At 49.4% G+C, this 18,845-nt stretch overlaps 2 long non-coding RNA genes across 3 annotated transcripts in view; one reads left to right on the top strand and one right to left on the bottom strand.

Annotated features, from left to right (window-relative positions):
* LOC141569167 (uncharacterized) overlaps positions 1–18,845 on the top strand; it is a 441,595-nt gene that overhangs the window by 184,437 nt on the left and 238,313 nt on the right. The gene's annotated exons all lie outside the window — the stretch shown is intronic.
* On the bottom strand, positions 413–3,749 carry LOC141569191 (uncharacterized). The gene is made up of 2 exons (XR_012492641.1): positions 3,536–3,749; positions 413–1,649 (listed from the first exon to the last, which is right to left on the bottom strand). It is a non-coding gene; the product is annotated as an uncharacterized LOC141569191 (long non-coding RNA).

The following is an 18,845-nucleotide window of genomic DNA, read 5'->3' as shown; positions in this document are numbered from 1 at the left end:
GCAGGCCTAGAGAATGAAACTGATTGGCCAAAGGCCATGCCTCGTCCTCAAGGGAGCAGGCTTCACCTCGCCTATCCGTTCAGACATCTCCCGAGTGCCATCATCTGCTCAGGCGGCTATAACAGGACACCCCTGACTGGGCGGTTTAAACAACAGAAATGTGTCCCTGCTTTCTAACCCAGGGCATTGGATCTTTCCATTTAACAGCTTTCTAAATTCTTATCACAGGATTTCAGGCAGTTTGTATATTATATTCTATTAAAATGATTCCACTCAAGGTTGTCGCAATTGGGAGAGGACAGCGTCCGCAGGATGTCTTGTGAAGAATGTATTCATATATTCACTTTGTTAGCCGTCAAACACACCCCAGGAGCCTGCATTTAGCATCTCATTTGATAGCATGATTCAATAAAAAAGGACAAAATAAGCAGTATTTATTAATGTTATGGAATGGACTTCACAGGAGTATTGGGTAAGTCCATACTGTCATCCCAAAGCAAACAATTCTGCATTTCTAGCTCTGCAAGGACAAACAGAAAAAGGGAACTGGTGGAGGGAAGGAGAAACAGGAATGAAATGTGAGAACTTCTCCTATGTATGTAACTCTGGTTATAGAATTACTTCTGCTCATGCAATCTTTCTTATCTCTTCCAAAAAGTATGCAACATTTATTCTCAAAAAAGTGATAAACACCATCTGTGTTGTTCTTTGAGTGTGAGAACATCACTATTTGATCAAATAGTTTAAGAAAATAGACGCCCCATGCAAAACCCACAGATATTCCTAGGACGTAGTGAGACAGTGTTTTCCGAGGGCGTGGAGTTGGAAAAGCATCTCTGGACTCCTCAGGCACAATGTTGGGGGCAGTAAGACTGTGGTGACAGCCAGGTCACCTGTTGTACCTACATTCCCAGCATCTATTCCAACTAGAACCCCTCTGCGCTTTCTAAGTCCCAGCGGGTCCATCCACGTCCCCCCCCCCCCACTTCCAGGGCTGGCTACACAGACTGGTTCAGGCGGGTCCATGATCCAAGTTATGCCAAACAGAGCCAGTGACCAGCACCCCCAGGACGTGTGCTGACCTGATGGGGGAAAGCGGCGTTCTCCCTGGAGTGACGGAGCCAGCAGGACGGCCGCTATGGGAGCTGGTGGCCCACACGCCCCCAGGAAGGAGGAGCCTGCTGGGGATAATGCCAGCCAGAAGACAGACATGGGACAGGTTGACAAGGATGCTGCCTGAGCACCTGGGTCCAGACGCCCTGAACTTGTGCACGTGCGTGCGGGACCCCAGTCCCCTCTGCTCCTACTTCATTGGTACAGTCCCTAACGGCATCCGTGGGACAAAGGCCCCTGACCTGCACCCCACCACCAGGAGGAAGCCTTCCGGTGGGGACAGTGACATGCGCGTCCCTGTGCAAAACAGGGAATTAACAAATACACTCTCCTCTTGTCGCTCCACTGTGCAAAGCGTCCACTGCCAGGGTCACCTCACGGTCCAACATGGATGCTGGGGCTCCTGCCATGGCCTCTGCATTCTATCCACCAGCAGATAGGAAGTCATACCTCCTCCCATGAAAAGCATATCAAAGAAATTTCCAGCACCACGACCTCTGACATGTATCACAAGTTAGTCAAAGGGCCACACCTACCTGAAGAAAAATAAAGTTAGAGAATATAGTCAAACATCCAGGTTTCTATGCCTGAGGAAGGTAAGGGAGAATGGAGAGTGGGGGAAGACTGCAGCCTCAGCCACAGGTGCCCATCAGGGCCAGCTTGGTCCCCCCTGCCCACCTCCCTGCTCCCACGTCCCCTGACTCTCCTCCTCCTCCCTCTGCTCCAGGCACCTGTCCTTCTTGCTGTCCCTCCAGCGCACCAAGCCTGTTCCATTTCCATGTGCCTGGTGCTGGCTGGACAGCGCCTCCCAAGTATCCACAGCTCTTCTGTCACCTTCATGTCTCCGCCCCAAAGTGCACCTTCCCAAGGAGGCGTCCAGCACCACCCCGTCCTGACCACCTGGGTCCTTCACCATGCTCTCACCGGGCTTCCTGTGCACCTGGTCCTGGAGATTGATCTTACCTTTTCAAGGTAACAGAAGAAACACCCGCCCGCCCCCCCCACTCATTCCTGCATAACTGGAGTGCCAGGCAGAAAGGGACACTGTTTTAACACGGCAGAGAGCAGGTGTGTGAAAAACTGGGTCTAGGCAGGTTGTCTGAGAAGCTGCAGCCTCCAGGAGGATGGATTACCAGGGAATTACCAGGGAGGATGGGGAAAGCAAAACCAACTTTGTAACTTCGCTTAGCAATGCCCCTTCCGGTGCGCTTATAGCCCACCTTTAGGCAGAAAGGTTCTCGGGAGAGAGGAAGTGAGTGTCCCCTGCGCTTCTGGCTTTCAAGTCAGCCAGCTCCTCCTGGGACTGGTGAGTGTGTGCACCTTCCCAAGGTGAGTGTGTAGAACCAGCGGCCCCAGCGAAGGGCTGGGGGAGGAGGTGCTGCGGCCCCGCACACAGAACACGGACCTGCGGACCTTCCACTCAGCATGGGTGGCATTCTCCCTTTTTCTCGGATCAGCCCGCGACCTGAGCCCAAGGACTGACGCCTGTGTCCTGCACGGCGGGCTGCCCTATCCCACTGCTCCCGGGACCCAGAGGCTGAAACCCCCCATCCTCTCGCCTGGTGCCCCCAAATCTACGTGTGGGGCCACCCCGACCCCACGTGCACAAAACAATCGTCGTGATACCAGCCAGTCTCCCCTGGAACGCCGCAGACTCTTCTGTGAGCCCAGAGCGCCGGTTAACTTCCCCCCACTCCAAGAGACCTTACACTCCCGCTGTGGGGGGGGGGGCAAACCCAGTCCTGTTCCGGAGAGCCCCCTCCCCAGACAGCAGCCTCCCTGAGCCTCGCAATCTCCACTCGCACCGCTCCCCCAAACTGCTTTGAAATCAACCTCCAGTGCCCGAGGGGAGGTGCCAGGTTTTGGGCAGTGAACGTGCTTTCCTCCGCGGGCCACGAGCGGGTGGGGAGAAGAGCGCTCAGAAAACTGGGTTCCCTCGTCCTGGATTTGCAGCCCCACAGACGGGCGTTGGAGTGGAGCCCACAGTCGTAAGGATGGAGACGCGGAGATTCGCTCCATCTCCCATCCTCACAGGTTGACTGAGCTGGGGGGTAAGGACCCCGAGTTTGGGGCGCAGATGAGCGAGGGGCTGGGATGCTCCTATCCCCACGGCTGCAGTTTGGCTGAGCTGAGGCTGGGAAGTCGGGAAACAATCAACGGAGCCTTTCCCTTCGTTTCCACTCCTGGGACAGCACCAAGAGAGCGGGACCAAACTGCCCCAAGTGCCCCCTGCTCCCAGCAGGATGTGCCCAGCCAGCAGAAGGAACGCGCACGGGCGCCCCGGAGGCGCCTCGCCCTCCCGCCAGCTCCCCGCACAAACTCCAGGTTGAGGCCCCCTCCGCCCGAAGGCACCAGAGATCAGGGAGGGGGCGGGGGGACCTTTCCGAGCCCCGAGCGCCACTGCCACCGGCTCCTGCCTTACCTGTGACCCGCGGCGTCCGCACAGCCCTGGGCCGCGCCCTCGGAGCGCGAGTCCCACCGGCTGTCCCCAGGCCCGGCGACCCCGGTAGCCGAGTCAGCGGCCCGGCTGCGTTTCCGATGTCCGCTCCGGGCCCTTGCGGGTCCTGCCCGCAGAGGCTCGGCATCACAGCCACTCGCCCTCCAGTGGGGACAACTTCTCCCCACCCACTTCAGTCCGGGCGGCCCCGCCCCCGGCCGCGCCCCGCCCCGCCCACGGCCGCGCCCCCGGCCGCGCCCCGCCCCGCCCCGCCCCCGGCCCATCCCAGCCCCGCCCACCCCACCTGAACTCCGCCCCAGCCTCGCCCGCCTCACGGATCCATCTGACTCGGTCCTACTCCATCTCTGACTCCTGATTCCCATCGCCTCCGGACAATACCCCATTCCCCACCTCCTTCCCTTTCCATCTCCCGAGCCGCCCCTCCCCCCTGGGCCCCTTCTCTTCACGTCCTGCGCCCACCGGATGGGATGTGAGCGCCAGGAGCGCAGGAGAAGGCGCGGGGTGAGCATCCTTCCGGGGTCCCAGGTAGCGTCAGGGACAAGAGGCGGAGGGCAGGACCGGCGCCTCGGGGGGAAGCCTCTCTTTGGAGCGAGACTCTTCGCAGCTGCACCCCCTCCTTGGCGCTCTGCGTCGCAGCCCCTGATCATTCTGCCCAGATCGCCAGCGACCGAGATGGAGCCGGCCCCTCCAGCCTTCCCAGGCCCTGCGGGCCGAGGTCAGCACTCCCCAACGCCAGCTTTCTGGCCACACCCCGATCTTGTCTTGGGAGGCGGGACATGTGGGATTAAAGGTTCTATGTGTCTAACTTGGGAAGATCTGTAGTTACATTCTTAGGAGAAAAAACAAGGCGCAAAACTAGAGAATATTTACACAGGTATATATCACACCAGAAATGATTAGCAGTGGTGTCCTCGGGCAAGGGACTGGGACATGGGGACAGGAGAACAATTACTTGTTCCGTTCCTGCTCTTCCTGTACTATTTGATTTCCTAATGTGTTTGTATTATCTACTCAAGAAAACAAGCAAACAAACAAACCTGTCCCCACAGCCCTGTCCCTGCACCAGCAGTGCCAGTGTAGTCAGCCTACTCCTCCCTCTCAGGATGTGTCCCAGCTGTCACCTGGTGTGGTGACCTGTGCTCAGCCTCATGGTCCCTGGGGGCGCTGAGCCCTCGCAGGGCAGGATTCTGACCCCCTTCCTGGAATGTGACAGGTGGAAGGAACAGAAGAGAAGTTCTTCCTGGAGATTCAGACTCCAGCTGTGCTCCCTCCCCAAACCAACAGCTCTGGCAGTGCCTCAGGGTGGGTGCTTCCCACCTACAGGGCAGGCTCCAGGGCGTGCCCTGTGCCCACTCACATATCAGGAAGGCAGCCTGCCCCACTTTTTCATGTGTCACCTTCATTCCTGGTTATTAGAGAACCGCCAAGGGTATCCTGATCCCAAATGCTTTAAAAACAAGCAAGCTCACAAAGAAACACAAATTGAAACACTAGAAGGATCCAGAAACTGCAAATCCATTTCTTTGTTCCCTAAGACTGGTCCTACTAGAGAAACAAGAGCCGCTGCTGATGAAGCAAAGGGGAGACGGGACAGCTCTCCCCAGCCCTGGCCTCTGCCTGCTCCCCGGGGCTGGGGTTCTGGCCCTCGGCTGACTGAGGAAGACTTGGGGGCATTTTAGTCCACTTCACTTAGTGACATCAGGAGAATGACACATAGGACCCTAATGCCTTGGTGGCAGAGGTCCTGTGTCATGCATAGACACCTACTGTGCACTCTGGGGGGGGCACAGTGGGAACAAGGGCTGGACCCCCGTGGGGCCCAGGGAAGTTGGGTCACGTGAGTGTGGGGCCACCTGCTCTGGCCATTTTTCAGTGCCCTCTGGTCCTGCTCAAGCTCAGTCCAGATGTACCTTTTCCTTCTTACAAGGGACTGCTGCCGGCCCCTGTGACTTGAACAAGTGGCAGTCCAGACAGAATCTGGCCAGTGGGTACGTCCAGACACATGGCCCGTCTCCCTCTTGTCGGGTGTCCTAACTCTACAAGGGCACACAGAATGCAGAGCCTGCTGCTTTGGGCAGCGTGACCTCATTCTAAAACGCCAAGGGATCCTCCCATTGGGACGTCCATGGGCTTCACGCTGCAGCTTTCTCCCTGGGACACCTCCAACACCATGAATCTGCCTGATGGGTTGGCCCAGCATGGACTGCACCAATCCCTGAACTGACTGCCGTGCCTGGCTGTTCAGCCTGCCACATGGTGCCTGGGCTGGCATGTCCTCCTGGGTGTGGGCTGTGGGTCCTCTAGAACCCACAGAGGCCCACGGGCGTTGTGCGTTGTGTTTCCTTCGTGTGCTGTGGGGTGTGAGCCCTTTACTTCAGGGAGGGTGTCTGCAGGCCTGTGACCCCTGGAGAGCAGGTCCCAAACCTCCACGCCCTCTGCAGCCCAAGGCCTCAGCATACTGGCCCCCTTGGACTCATCCTGTCCAATCAGCATGAGACCCTTGACTGATGGTCGCCGTGACCTTCAGCGGGATGTCCTGGCAGCCTGGATCTCTGGGGGCTGTATTTTGACAGGGAGAGAGTTGTTTGACAGGGAGACAGCTCTGAGAAAACATTGTCGATTCATAGTGTCCATCCACTATGTGTGTGCACACGTGTGCGTTGAGTGGCCGTGTCAGATCTATTTCATGGTTATAGTAGAAAATATGATGCCAAACCTTTAGAGTTTGTGTACAGCAGTAGAATCACTACATTTTGGGGGTATAGACAGAGGGTGCCAAAAAAATGTATACACATTTTAAGAAAGGAAAAAACTATTAAAATTGTAATACTCATTGTATACCAATAACAAAAGATGAATACAGGTCACGTTTGACTTCTGCAATGACAAGAGGGGCTCAAAGTGGTTCCCATCAGCGTCCAGACACTTCTGATTATGGAGAATGACTGCTTGAGAAACATTGACCAAAGTGTCCACTTGTACACATTTTTTTGGCACCCCCGGTATAGCTTTAATTTTCAATGTTGCCAAATTGCTCACCAGAATATTTGTACCAATTGGCAAGTTATGTTTGAGGTTTGGAGGTTTCTTCACTTTCTGAAATGAGGAGTTTCCAGAAGTTGGGGCTCGTCCATCTTATGTTGGGACAAAAGACCTCTGCTTGGCTCTACGGCACTGCAATCAGTGTTTCGTTTTCCAGAGAAACACTCATCTCTGTGGCTTACCATTCAATTTCCGTGCTGTCAGGAGGCGGATTAAGTTACCCCTCCTTTTAAAAGAATGATAGAAGCAGGGAATAATGAATGCAAAACGCTGTAGCTAAACAGCAGCAGATGAACTGATGGATTGGCTGTCACTGAGATTAGACTATAAATCGAAAGAAAGTAATATTTAATCATTTGCAAAAAAAAAAAAAACAACAACAACCCAGCAGTGATGGATTTGGTGTGCCCTGACTCTATGACTCATTGCAGCAAATTGTCACTTTCCAGTTAATGGAAGGAATAAAACGTGTGGAGCTAAGAAGCGATTGCTGTGAAGATCACCCCAGGCCTCCTGACCACTTTAAACATGTGAACTGTTTGTTGTAAAATTAACCTCAGGGGCTGAGTTGTGTCCCCTCAAAATCCATAGGCTGCAGTCCTAACCCTGGGACCTCAGAATGTGTTGATGTGTGGAGATGGGGACTTTGGAAGAATAAATAAGGTCAAATGAGGTCATGTGGGTGGGCCCAAATGCAACATGACTGGTGTCTTTAAAAGAAGAGACAGTCAGGACACAAGTGCACAGAGGGACGACCCTGTGGGGACACATGGAGATGCCACAGAGAGAGGCCCCAAGAGACAGCAGCCCTGCTGACAGGGTCTCTCGCTGGCCCCTGGTGGCCCCTGGTGGCCCCTGGCTCCTGCGACTGCGTCACTCCCATCTCTGCCCCCATTTCCATGAGGCCCCTGGGTCCTCTCCTCTTCTCTTAAGGACACTTGTTATTGGATTTGGGGCCCATCAGCCTAATGCAGGATGCTCGCAGCTCAAGACCCTTCACTCAGTTACATCTGCAAAGACCCCAGGTCCCAAGGCCGTCACATTCAGGGCTCTAGGGTAGACTATGGACAAGGCTTTGGGAGCTGGCATCAGCCACTGCACTGCCCAGCGCGGGTGTTGTGAGGATTACTCTCTTTTATCTACGGAAATTGCTTATAACAGTATCTGGCACAGAGTGACCTGTAAGTATTGACTGAGCTAAGATTTTTATTATCCACTCTTGTATCAAAAGTAGGGGAAAGACAGAGACTGATGTGTTTCAAGATACACAAGAAAGCACATCTCTGTGTAACAAAGACTATTCCTATATGATTAATATGCAAATAACAGGTTAACGTGTTGAAAGAATCAATGTGAAACACCCATTAGAAACAAACCTTGGTGCCTCTGTGATAAATACGCAGAGAAGATGTATCATGAAAAACGCAATGAAGAGATAGGGGCTCAGATTTCAACAGCGTCCTTTCTACACGCAAATAAGCGAGTGCTGCTTCTGTAAGCCGCACACGCGTGATGTACCCACGGGGTCTCACTCCTGAGCGTGTCTGCCGGCCCTTCGGGTGTCTGAGACCCCGCACGCCCACCCACCACTGGGCTGTGGCAGAAGCATCCCTGGGTGACCTGGGAAGAGTCTGGGGCCCAGGGACAGGGGTCTTTCTGGAGGCAGGTGCGGCCTGGGGTGTAGGCAGGGCGGGTCCATGGTGGCCCCACACCTCTGCCAGCCTGTGAGTCAGTCAGACCACAGACTCTCTGCGTCTTCTGTAAAGTGGGGCTTTCCTTGCAGGCCCGCAGAGGGGATTAAACGCAGTAAAATACGGAGCAGCCCAGCCTCGGTGAACCTCGTTCTTCACGCTTCTTCCCTCCGCAGAAATCCGCCCTGGGGACTGGAACCCAAATGTAGCAGTTTGTTTTTCTTTAATTTCCTGGTAGGAGTACCTTTGTTCAGGGCAGTGGCTGTCCACACCGGACCTTAGAGTGGGGCAGCCACAGCCAAGGGTCCTAGAAGGAGGCTGCCCATGCCAGAAAGACCAACCTTGGTATCTAGGGTTGGGCTTTGGGTCACAGGGCGTCATCAGCTGATCTGGAGACTGAGTCCATGAATTATGCCGATGTAGTGGATCCCCAGGAAATCTCTGCATACTGCGGCCTGGGCTCGCTGCTCTGGACGGCGGTACGTGCTGTCACATTGATGGTGGGAAGGGGCGGGTCCTGACTGCACAGGAGAGGACAATGAAACTTTCTGGAACCCTCCCACACTGCCCTGTGCATCTTCGCTTGATTTTGGCCTGTGTCCTGTCCCTAGTTAAACCATATCCATGAACAGAAGAGCGTCAGTGACTTTTGTGAGTCCTTCAAGCAACTTGTTCATGATGGCAGCCCCAGCAGAAGCATCCAGGCAGGCTGAGGTGTGTGGTGCAGGGGACCCACCTTTGCAGGGGGTCTCGGAAAGCCCCACCCCTCCTGGGACGTGTGAGGTTTTATGGGTGGGCCTGCGGCACAAGGACTGGTTCTCGGGGCTGCAGGTGGGCGAGGGGCCCACCACCCACTCACCCTCTGCCCCGTCCATCACTTCTGTGAGTGTGTGTATGTGTGTGAGCACGTGTTGTGTGTATGTGAAGGTGTGTGTGCATGGGAGGAGGACACGTGTGCTGGAATGTGGCCAACCTATCACAGCCTCAGGGGCTCTGCCCTCGCTGTCCCCTAGTCTGGGACACCTTGTCCTCCATAGTCTTCTCAAACGTCACTTTCTCAGAGACAGCTCCGTTCAGGACGCTATTTAAATGACCCTCCTCCTCACCACTTCAGCTTCTTCTATCTCCATCTCTGCATATAGCTGGTCAGGCTGGGGGCCAGCTGGTGCTGGGATGACAAACACGCCAGAGGGTTTACAGGGAAAATAAGGTTTCTGGCTCCCTCTGTGAGTCCCCTGATGGCAGGTGACAGGGTGGCTCCAGGCCATAGCAGGTGGCAGGAGGAGCAGGTGCAGCCCCCCCACAACCCCCCAGCCAGATCTCAGAGGAAAGAGAGGCCGGGGAGGGAGCGCTGGTGGGCCACCAAGTTCACCATTTAATAATTGTCCCCTGTATTTTTGTTCGCTCGAAACTGTCTTCTCCAACTAGGAAATAAGCTCCGGAGAGCAGCAAGCTCATCTGCTGAGAGAGCTTGGCACACAGTAACTGCTGAGCATGTATTTATTTATATAAAATGTTTATTATAATATGTATGTATATATTACATATATACACATACATATATATGTTCAATATAGATATTGAATGTTTGAATGAATGAGTTATGTCCCAAACTTGAAGACCCAGAAAAGTGTACATTTGTGACATTTTGTTGAGTTGGAGACTGTCTCCAGATTGTTAATTTTGTCTCCGGCTGCTCCTTATATCTTCATAATTCTGCTACACTGGATATGGTGGGAGAGTCCTCACTTTAATTACTCTCTGCCCCTCAGAAGCTCCTACTTCTCAGACCACAGGTCTTGATCTGGGTTCAGAAATCTTGGTTCTCAGATTTCCAGCATCCCTCATTAGACTGAGGCAGTCCACGTAGACAGACAGAGGAGAGAAATGGTCACCTTAGGACTAAACAACGTTTTCAGAAACACTGCTTTTGCAGGGACTGGTCTGACAGGTTCAAAGTTGAAGTCCAGCTTCAGTCTTTCTTTGGATATGGCAAACCCAGCAGGCTCTGCTTTGTTCCCAGCAGTCGTCTGACTCTCCTTAGTGGCCGAGGGTGGGGGACGCAATAATGATGTGAAAGGTCGGTCTCTCAGAATGACCCTCACAGAGCCCCCTCATTAGTGCACGGTGGGAAGAACCAAGCTGGCCCCATGTCCCTTTTTATTTTATTGTTTTAGGCCAATTAGTGGCATTCGCCCTCTGCAGGGCTGGCCTGGTGGTGGCTCAACATCCCAGCATTGTCTGGACTTCCTTCTCCCTCCCTCAGATGCGCTAATGGACCCATTTTCTTAAATGAGGGTTCTGAGTTCTGTTGTGAGCTGAGCGTTGGGCGTTGAGTGTTGGGTGAGGGCATGGGGGCCTGAACCCTGTTTCCTGCAACCTAGAGAAATGGATGCATCAGTAATGGCCATCGCGGCCACCTGCCATCCTGAGCCGTCTGACGTTTGTGTTCTCTCACTGGACATGAGCAGGTTTTGCAAGACAAAAGAGAAACACAACTTTTAAAAAATATATATGGTTTACCATTTCCTCATGCGTGAGTCTAGTGGGTACTTGCTCAGCCAGACCAAATAATATAACCAACGTGTAATAGACAAGAGCACCTTTGCGTGAAAATAACTCCAGCAGTACTTGCATCGATGTCATTCGCAAAGAAGAAGTTAGAGAAGTCACATGCCCTCAGTTCCTTTAGCTATGGTTAACTTACGACCTGATGGCTTCAGAGCACTTGCCCTGTAAGAAAGCTTTTGGGGCAGTTATAATGGATATGGTGGACCAAGGAGGGCATGTGATGGAATCACTGGGCCTTAATTAACTGGGTTCTGAGGATGTATGTTTCCCGAAGGAGAGCTCTTCATTTAGGCGAATGTATATGCTCTGGGATTTCAGGAGCCTATAAAAATTTTTCCCCCTGGAATTTCTGCCAAGCTGAGAAGTATTGAAAACCACCAGACAAATGGAAAGTTACAAGAATAACTCTGATTTCTTACTAAAATGATATGCAGCTTGTCAGTAAGCTCCTGGCTCGCTCGCTCTCTCTCTCTCTCTCTCTCTCTCTCTCTCTCTCTCGGTTTCAGATGTTTTTATTGTGGTAAAATACACAAAATTTATCATCGTAACCATTTTAAATGTACATACGGTTCAGTGGTATTAAATACATTTACAATGTGCAATTATCACCATCCATCTTCATAATTATTTTCATTTTGAAAACTGAAACTCTAAGCCTATTAAATAATAATCCCCCCATCCCCTCTCCCTCAGCCCTTGGCAACCACCATCCTAAGTATCTTATTTAAGTGGAATCATATAGTATTTGTCTTTTTGTGTCTGGCTTATTTCACTCAGCATAACGTCCTCCAGGTTCATGCACGGTGTAGCCTGTGTCAGAATTTCTTTCCTTTCTAAGGCTGGTAATATTCCATTGTGTGGATGGACCATATTTCGCTTATCCATTCATCCATCTCCAAGGACACTTGGATTGCTTCTGTGTTTTAGCTGTTGTGAACGGTGCTATGGTGAACACGGGGGCACGCCTTGCTCTTTGAGACCCCGCTTTCAGTTCTTCTAGCTCTATACCCAGACGTGGAAGTGCTGGATCATGTGATAATTCTATTTCTAGTAGTTTGCGGGGCCCCATCCTGTTTTCCATAGTAGCTATACCATTTTCCATTCCCACCAACAGGGCCCATGGGTTTCAATTTCTCCACATACTTGCCAACATTTATTTTCTGTTTTTGGAGAGTATCTCTCCTGAGTGTGAGGTGACATTACATTGTAGTTTTGATTTGCATTTCCCTAACGATCAGTGATGCTGAACTTATCATATGCTTATTGGACATTTGTATGTACATGATCTTTGGAGAAATGTCTATTCACGTCCCTGGCCCATTTTTGAGTTGGGTTGTTTGTGTCTCGTGGTTGAGTTTTAGGAGTTCTGTATATATTCTGGGCTTCTCTGAACTATCCTACTATATTTCAAAATGTATGCGAATGGAGGTCCTGTTTGGGCTTGTCTTCAAATGGCTCAGAGGACTTCCACAGCTAGGTACTCACGGAACGTGGACTGAGCTACTTTTAGTCAAAAACTATTTGTGATATTTCTCTCGGCCAATGATTTCTTTCCGTCTCCTTTGATCTTATTTTTCCGTGATGTTGAAATGATCCCTGATGTTTTGAGGTGCCATGAGCATTGGTGAGGACTGACTCTAAGGGGTGGTTTACCTTCCTGGGGAAGCTGGTAATCGTGGTTATCCGTGATGCTCTTGAGAAAGTCACCTCCAGTCCCCTGACGTGTTCCTGCTTCACCGCAACAGCAGGCACCTCCAAGACACCTCACTGGTGAGTCCACTTCTGGGAAGGGCTGAGTCGCTTCTTGCAGATCAATACTTCCCCAATGGCGATTGTAAGAAGTAAAAACAGGAACACACACACACACACACACACACACACACACACGACATCTACCTAAAAGGAGTGGAGAGTGAACAAAAGATTGAAATCAATGCTTGAAACTTCAAAGGATCTAGAATAGAAAAAACAATATATTTTGGAAAACTAAAATCATGAAAATTGCAGGATTACATAACCTGATTTCAAGACTTAAGATAAAACTACATGAATCAAGGCAGTGTGGTCCTGGCATAGATATAGCCAAATAGATCAATAAAACAGAATCAAGAGTCTAGAAACATACACATACAAGATCAACTGATTTTCAAAGAGGTGACAAGCCAAAGATTGAGAGAAAGTGTTTCTTTTTTCTGTACCTGAAAAAAGACGTGTAGCCAGACTCTACAAAGCACACCTACACTCTAATGACATGAAAGTAAACAACTCATTTTAAAAATGACAAAAATATTGGAACAGGTACCACAACAAAGAAGATGTAGAAATAACTCATAAGCACATGGACAGATGGTCAATACAGCTAGTCAGTGGGGGAACGTGAAGGGAAACCAGTGAGATACCAGCACACGCCCAACGGGTGGTTAGGATGAACAATGTCAAGTGCTACCCAGGATTTGGAGCAATTGGAATTCTTACTTATTGCTGGTGGGAGTGCAGATGAACACAGCCACTTGGAAAACAGTTTGGCAGTTTCCTACACAGTGAAATACGCCCATACCATAGAACCCAGGAACCCCATGTGTAAATATTTACCAGAGATATGATAACATTATATTCATGCTAAGGCTTGAATACAAATGTCATTGCAACTTTACTCATCACAGCCAAATAACAGAAACAACCCAAATGTCCATGAACTGGTCAGTGGATAAGTAAACGGATTTATCCATCTGACTCTGAAAGGGAATATGTAATGCATGAAAGTGCGTGGTTGAATCTGGAAAGAATCACGCTAATTGAAAAAGCCAGATCAATGACTACACACTGTATGATTCCATTTATATACAATTCTTGAAATGGAGAACCTATGAGAGAAAACATGTCGGTGATTGTTAGGTTTGCGAGTTATGGAGAGGGCACTGGTTGCAAAGAGGCAATCGGGGATTTGGGGGGGATGGAAACGTTGTGTCTTGAGGGTGGTACTTACTGTGTCATGCTGGTTTGTTGACATTCATTGAAATAGACACTTAACTAATATTGAGAATTTTATTGTACATAGATCGTGGCTCATAGGCCTGACTAAAAAGAGTAAATCTCAATGTGACTGCAATAATTAACTTTCCACTGCGTGAGCGTGACCTTTAGCCTCCACCATGGGCCCTGCAGCCATGGGGTGGGGGATCCTGGAGGCGCCCCCTTCATAGCCGTGGGACCTGCCTCAGCCTGGGTTTCCTCGTGCTGTGGTCACCGCTTCCCTGCTGGGTGCAGGAGGATGGTCCTTGCTGGTCCCCGTGGCCACCTGGGACCACGTGGCTGGTTCTGTCCTCACTTCCCAGCCAGAGCACCCCGCTGTCTGGGAGCAGAATGACCAGCGCTCCCCTGTCCCCTCGGGTCCGGGTCGGACGTTGCGTGGACAGAGCAGAGCGGACAATGTGTCACTGGTGTAAAAACACGGCCAAGAATCTCACATGTTCATGCTGGACGATGCACAGACTCTCTCGGGGGGTCAATAAGAAAATAAGTAATGACTTAGTTCGGCTGAGGGTCGGGGTGGCAGCGACGGAAGGAAGACACTGTGCTGTTACCTTCTTTTCTACGTTGTGAGGGTTGAAGCCTGGGAATGAATTACTTTTATACAAAACTTGACTTTCTGTTATACAAATTTGCCAGCTCCACTCTCAGACAAATACACAGACCCATGAAAATTCACCCCCAAATCTTGACTCCAGGAACCTTAAAGGAGAGTTAAGAAATCGGAAAGGCCTTCCCTGGTGCATGTCTCTGGCACATACCATGCATACTATGTCTGAAGCCACCCCAACCAGGGGACAATCTTAGGGACCCCACCTTAGGAAGATTTTAAGAGAAATGGAGTTCGTAAGTCATTCTGCATTCATAAGTGCTTTTTGAAGGGCAATAATAGAAAGAAACAAAAAGAAGGATAACTTCTAAAAATTGTATTAGGGAGTTAGTTTGAAATGATTTTTGAGTCATTGTTTTCTGGAAGGGTTTGGGATGTTGTCAGACAGATGGAGGCAAAGAAGAAGATAATTATAGCCTTGTCTTAGCCGTGTCTGGGCTTCGTCAAGATGACGCTGATGAAATGAAATAAGCTGGAGTGAGGGTGAGTTGTTAGTGTGAGAAACAGTCGTGGGCTTGGCAGCTGAGGAAGCGTCGTTCTCAAAGTGTTGGTTCATTATGAAGATTCATTGTTTTCAGCTCTGGGAAGGTGTTGGCAAAGCAAAAATAAGGTCATCCATACTAGTCTGTGAGGTACATTTTTCTTTAAAAAAGAAAAGAAAAAAGAAAACGGAGGAGGAAGAAAATGTAAGATTATTCTCCTGCGGTTGGAAAGTAGGACAATGGATTGGACTACTTGTGAGATAAAAAGTCAGATGGGAAATTTCTTAGAGCATTCAGGCTAGAAGAAATGCATTTGAGATTAAAATAATGGCAGACTGTCAAACAAGACAGATGTGGTGATGTGAGCTTTCAATTAAAATAACGTGTCAGATTATAGAAAAGTATGGAAAATAATATACAAACACGTATGTACCCAGCACCTGGATTTGGCCCCTCTTAATATTTTGGCATATTTCCTCTGGTATTTTCAAAGACACCATTACAGACTAGTTGGAAGTCCTTATGTACCCCTTCCTTCCTGATTTCATTCTCTCTCTCCTCCAAGATAGTCATATAATTCCCACACGTGTTTCTATAGTTTTTTACGTAGCTGTGGATCTATAAACTCTGTAAAATTGTTACATGCATTTTTAACATTTTTATAAAAAGTATTTACCATGCTTATCATCTGTAACTTGCCCTTCTCTCCGTTTTCTTACATTTTAAGATTAATTTAGTAATGAAATATATAACTATGATTAATACATTTTAGCTCATATGTGGTATTTATTTTGTATGGATATATCACATTTTATTAAACCATTCTTTAGCTGATGGACAATTAGGTTGATTCCAATATTTTGTGCTTACATCTCTTACATATGATGCTGCCACAAATATTCTTATACATATCTCCTCATACAGATGCATGAGAATCTCTCTCTCTCTCTCTCTCTCTCTCTCTCTCTCTCTCTCTCTCTCTCTCACACACACACACACACACACACACGCACACATACACTTAGAAAAAGCACTTGTTTGTAGAGCAAGTACATCTTCAATTTTACAAGACATTGTCAAATTGTTCTCTATTGTAAATGGTACCAATTTGTATTCTCTTTATATCTTCTCCAAATGCCTGGTGTGGTCAGATTTTCACATTGTTTGCCAATATTTGGGATATTGAATTGCATCTCGTGATTTAGCTCGGAGTTCACTGATTACTAACAAATTTGAGCATCTTTCTACGTGTTTGATGGACATTTGAATTCCCTCTCCTGTGAATTACAGATTTATGCACTTGGACCACTGTTTCTTGAAATGATGATTCTTTCTCTACTGTGTGTCTTTGAACGTCCATTGAAAATTAAGTTTAGCTATGGATACATAGATATATTTCCAAACGCTCAATTCAAAACAGTGCTCATTTCTACAGCTTTATAATAAGTCTTCCAACCAGGTAGTAATAGTCCTCCATGGTTGTTTGTTTTCGAAGTTGGTTTGGCCTTTCCGTAGGGAGTTTAAAATCACCTTGTCAATGTCTACAAAAAGGCCCTCTTCATTCTCTCTGATTCTTTTATATTACATTTTTATTATTTAAAAAACATACCTTTTTATTTTTTAATTCAAACTTTAAACATTATTTCACTTTTTAAAACAATGTTTTGTGACAACCGCAGTCCCCAGGCCACATGGTTTTGAAACCACACACTTGCGTTCAGGCTGCTGGACCGGCCACTTGATCCATCCCACTCAGCATCTTGAGACTTGTCTTCTACCATCCACACACCCACTTCCTTCCTGCCTGCCTCCAGGTCATCCAGAGGCTACACTGTGCAAATGACCAGCAATAGCCGTCTCTGTGGGATGAGATTAAAGCCACGCACTCTAAGTTTCCACACCGCGGACCACTGGACTTCTAACGTGTCTAGTGAGATCCAATTACCCACAGCTAATCACACAGCCAGTGGACACATTCGGCACATCGGTTACTGCCGTGTTTCCTAGTGCACAATAAAAATATCAGAATACAAAGGCATGGTGCCAGAATGCCGGCTCAAGTCAGCTGAGCGGAAAAGCAGAAGGAAAACATCCATTAAAGTTCAGCTGACCTGCATCTACTCGGGGAAGCCTTTGCTGATGTACGATTTCTGAAGATAAAGGGGGGAAATAGACCCAGTAAGCAAGTTCATGAAAGAAACTAGTGGCTGTCAGTCAGAGCAACAGAGGGATAGAATTCTGGGGGTTTCTGTTGCAGGAATGTGACGTGACAAATTTTAAGGCTCTGTCAATACCACTAATATGACCTCGCTCACAGAAACGTCTGTCGTGTGGTACGTCCGTCCGACTCCTGCTTGGGAACTGTTCTCTTTTGTTGGGTAATGAGCCCTGAATGACAAAATTGAGAGCGATTATGTGAAGGGTTTTATGCTTCTGTTTTACACCCCCTTAAAGTGCTGAAATCATGGGGAAGTCGTATTCTGAGCAAATCATCTTCCTTTTGAAAACAAAACTCTCCTTTCCCGTGACGGGGACCTGGATCGTGGATGTGTATGTTGTCTGAGCCGAGACGTGTGCGTTTAAGAAAAGTCAAGCTGCCTCGGTGCAAGTCGGACCTGCCATTTCCTTAAGCTTTGTGTTGTCCCACGACCTGCCCTTGGACCCTCAGTCGGCCAGTCTGTTAAAGGGGTAGCAGTTCTACCAGAATAACCTTGTCAAGGTCTTCGCAGGATGAAATGCGGCAAGATACGCAGGGTCTGTCACTTAACACGTGTGTGATAAATGTTAATGGCTTCTTCTTACCGATGTGCCAGCGTGCTTACAGGCGACACACTAGAGAGTAGTGGTGATATTGAGTGTTTCATAACGGGGTGGGACGGTTACTGACCAGTCGGAATAGACGCCGCCTGTAAAGACTTGCTGGCCCTGGCCTCCCCCGTGCTCCCCAGCTGTCCATCAGCCCCGCTGAGAGGAACGCGAGGAAATGTCACCGTGCCCCTGTCCTTCGCACAGCTTAGTGCAGAGCCCAGCACACCTTTCTCTATTTCATTTACAGACGCCAAGATGGCGTTTCTGATTGGCTTTGAACTGACTTCCTTTTCCGAGGACACAGAATCACGGGCGACAGTCCCCGGGGTGCCCACTAGATGGCGCTCACAGACTAGCTGTGGCCGCCCTCGCCCTGCGCTGCCCTCCCCCAGAGGGCTCCCTAAACACCTGCCCCGCCGCCCCCTCTCCCCAGTTAACTGGCTGTTCTTCAAACACTTTGCACTTGGGACTCCGGATTTCCCCAAGTGTGAGAAGTGGGGGCTCCGTCCTGCAGCCCCGCCCAGCGCTCAGCACAGCACCTGGCACCTGGCACCTGGCACCTGGCACCTGGCAGCTTGGACGGTGATGCCTCCCTCAGCCAACACTGCCGCCCTGAGGCTCGCTGGGCACCTGCGTGGGGCTTTTTTTCTTGAAAGGCTTTCTTGTTTTTATTTAAAACAAAACCTATTCATTACAAAAATGTTAAACCGAAGAGAAAGGCCCAAATGCCAGCACTCCCCAACGTGGAGATGAGTCCTACTGAAGAATCATCTCTTTAGGTCTCATCCATCCATGAACACACAGATGAGTGGTTGGCTGGCTGCATAAATACATAACAGATGGACACCATGTAACAATGAAACCCTTTGAAATGAAGCCCTATTTTATTTATGAAAGTGCTAACATTCCTTTTGATTTATAAGGAAAGGAAGACAAAGAATGCAAAACAGAGTTGTTATATGTTGGAAAACAAATGAACATTAGCTTACAGCCAGAGATTGTAATTTTTAAAGTACCCGAATAAGGTTAGGAAATACAAA

This window comes from Rhinolophus sinicus, linkage group LG16 (genome assembly GCF_036562045.2).
Source record: "Rhinolophus sinicus isolate RSC01 linkage group LG16, ASM3656204v1, whole genome shotgun sequence".
NCBI lineage: Eukaryota > Metazoa > Chordata > Mammalia > Chiroptera > Rhinolophidae > Rhinolophus > Rhinolophus sinicus.
Note: the sequence above shows the minus strand (reverse complement) of the source record. Positions and strands in the feature narration are given on the sequence as shown.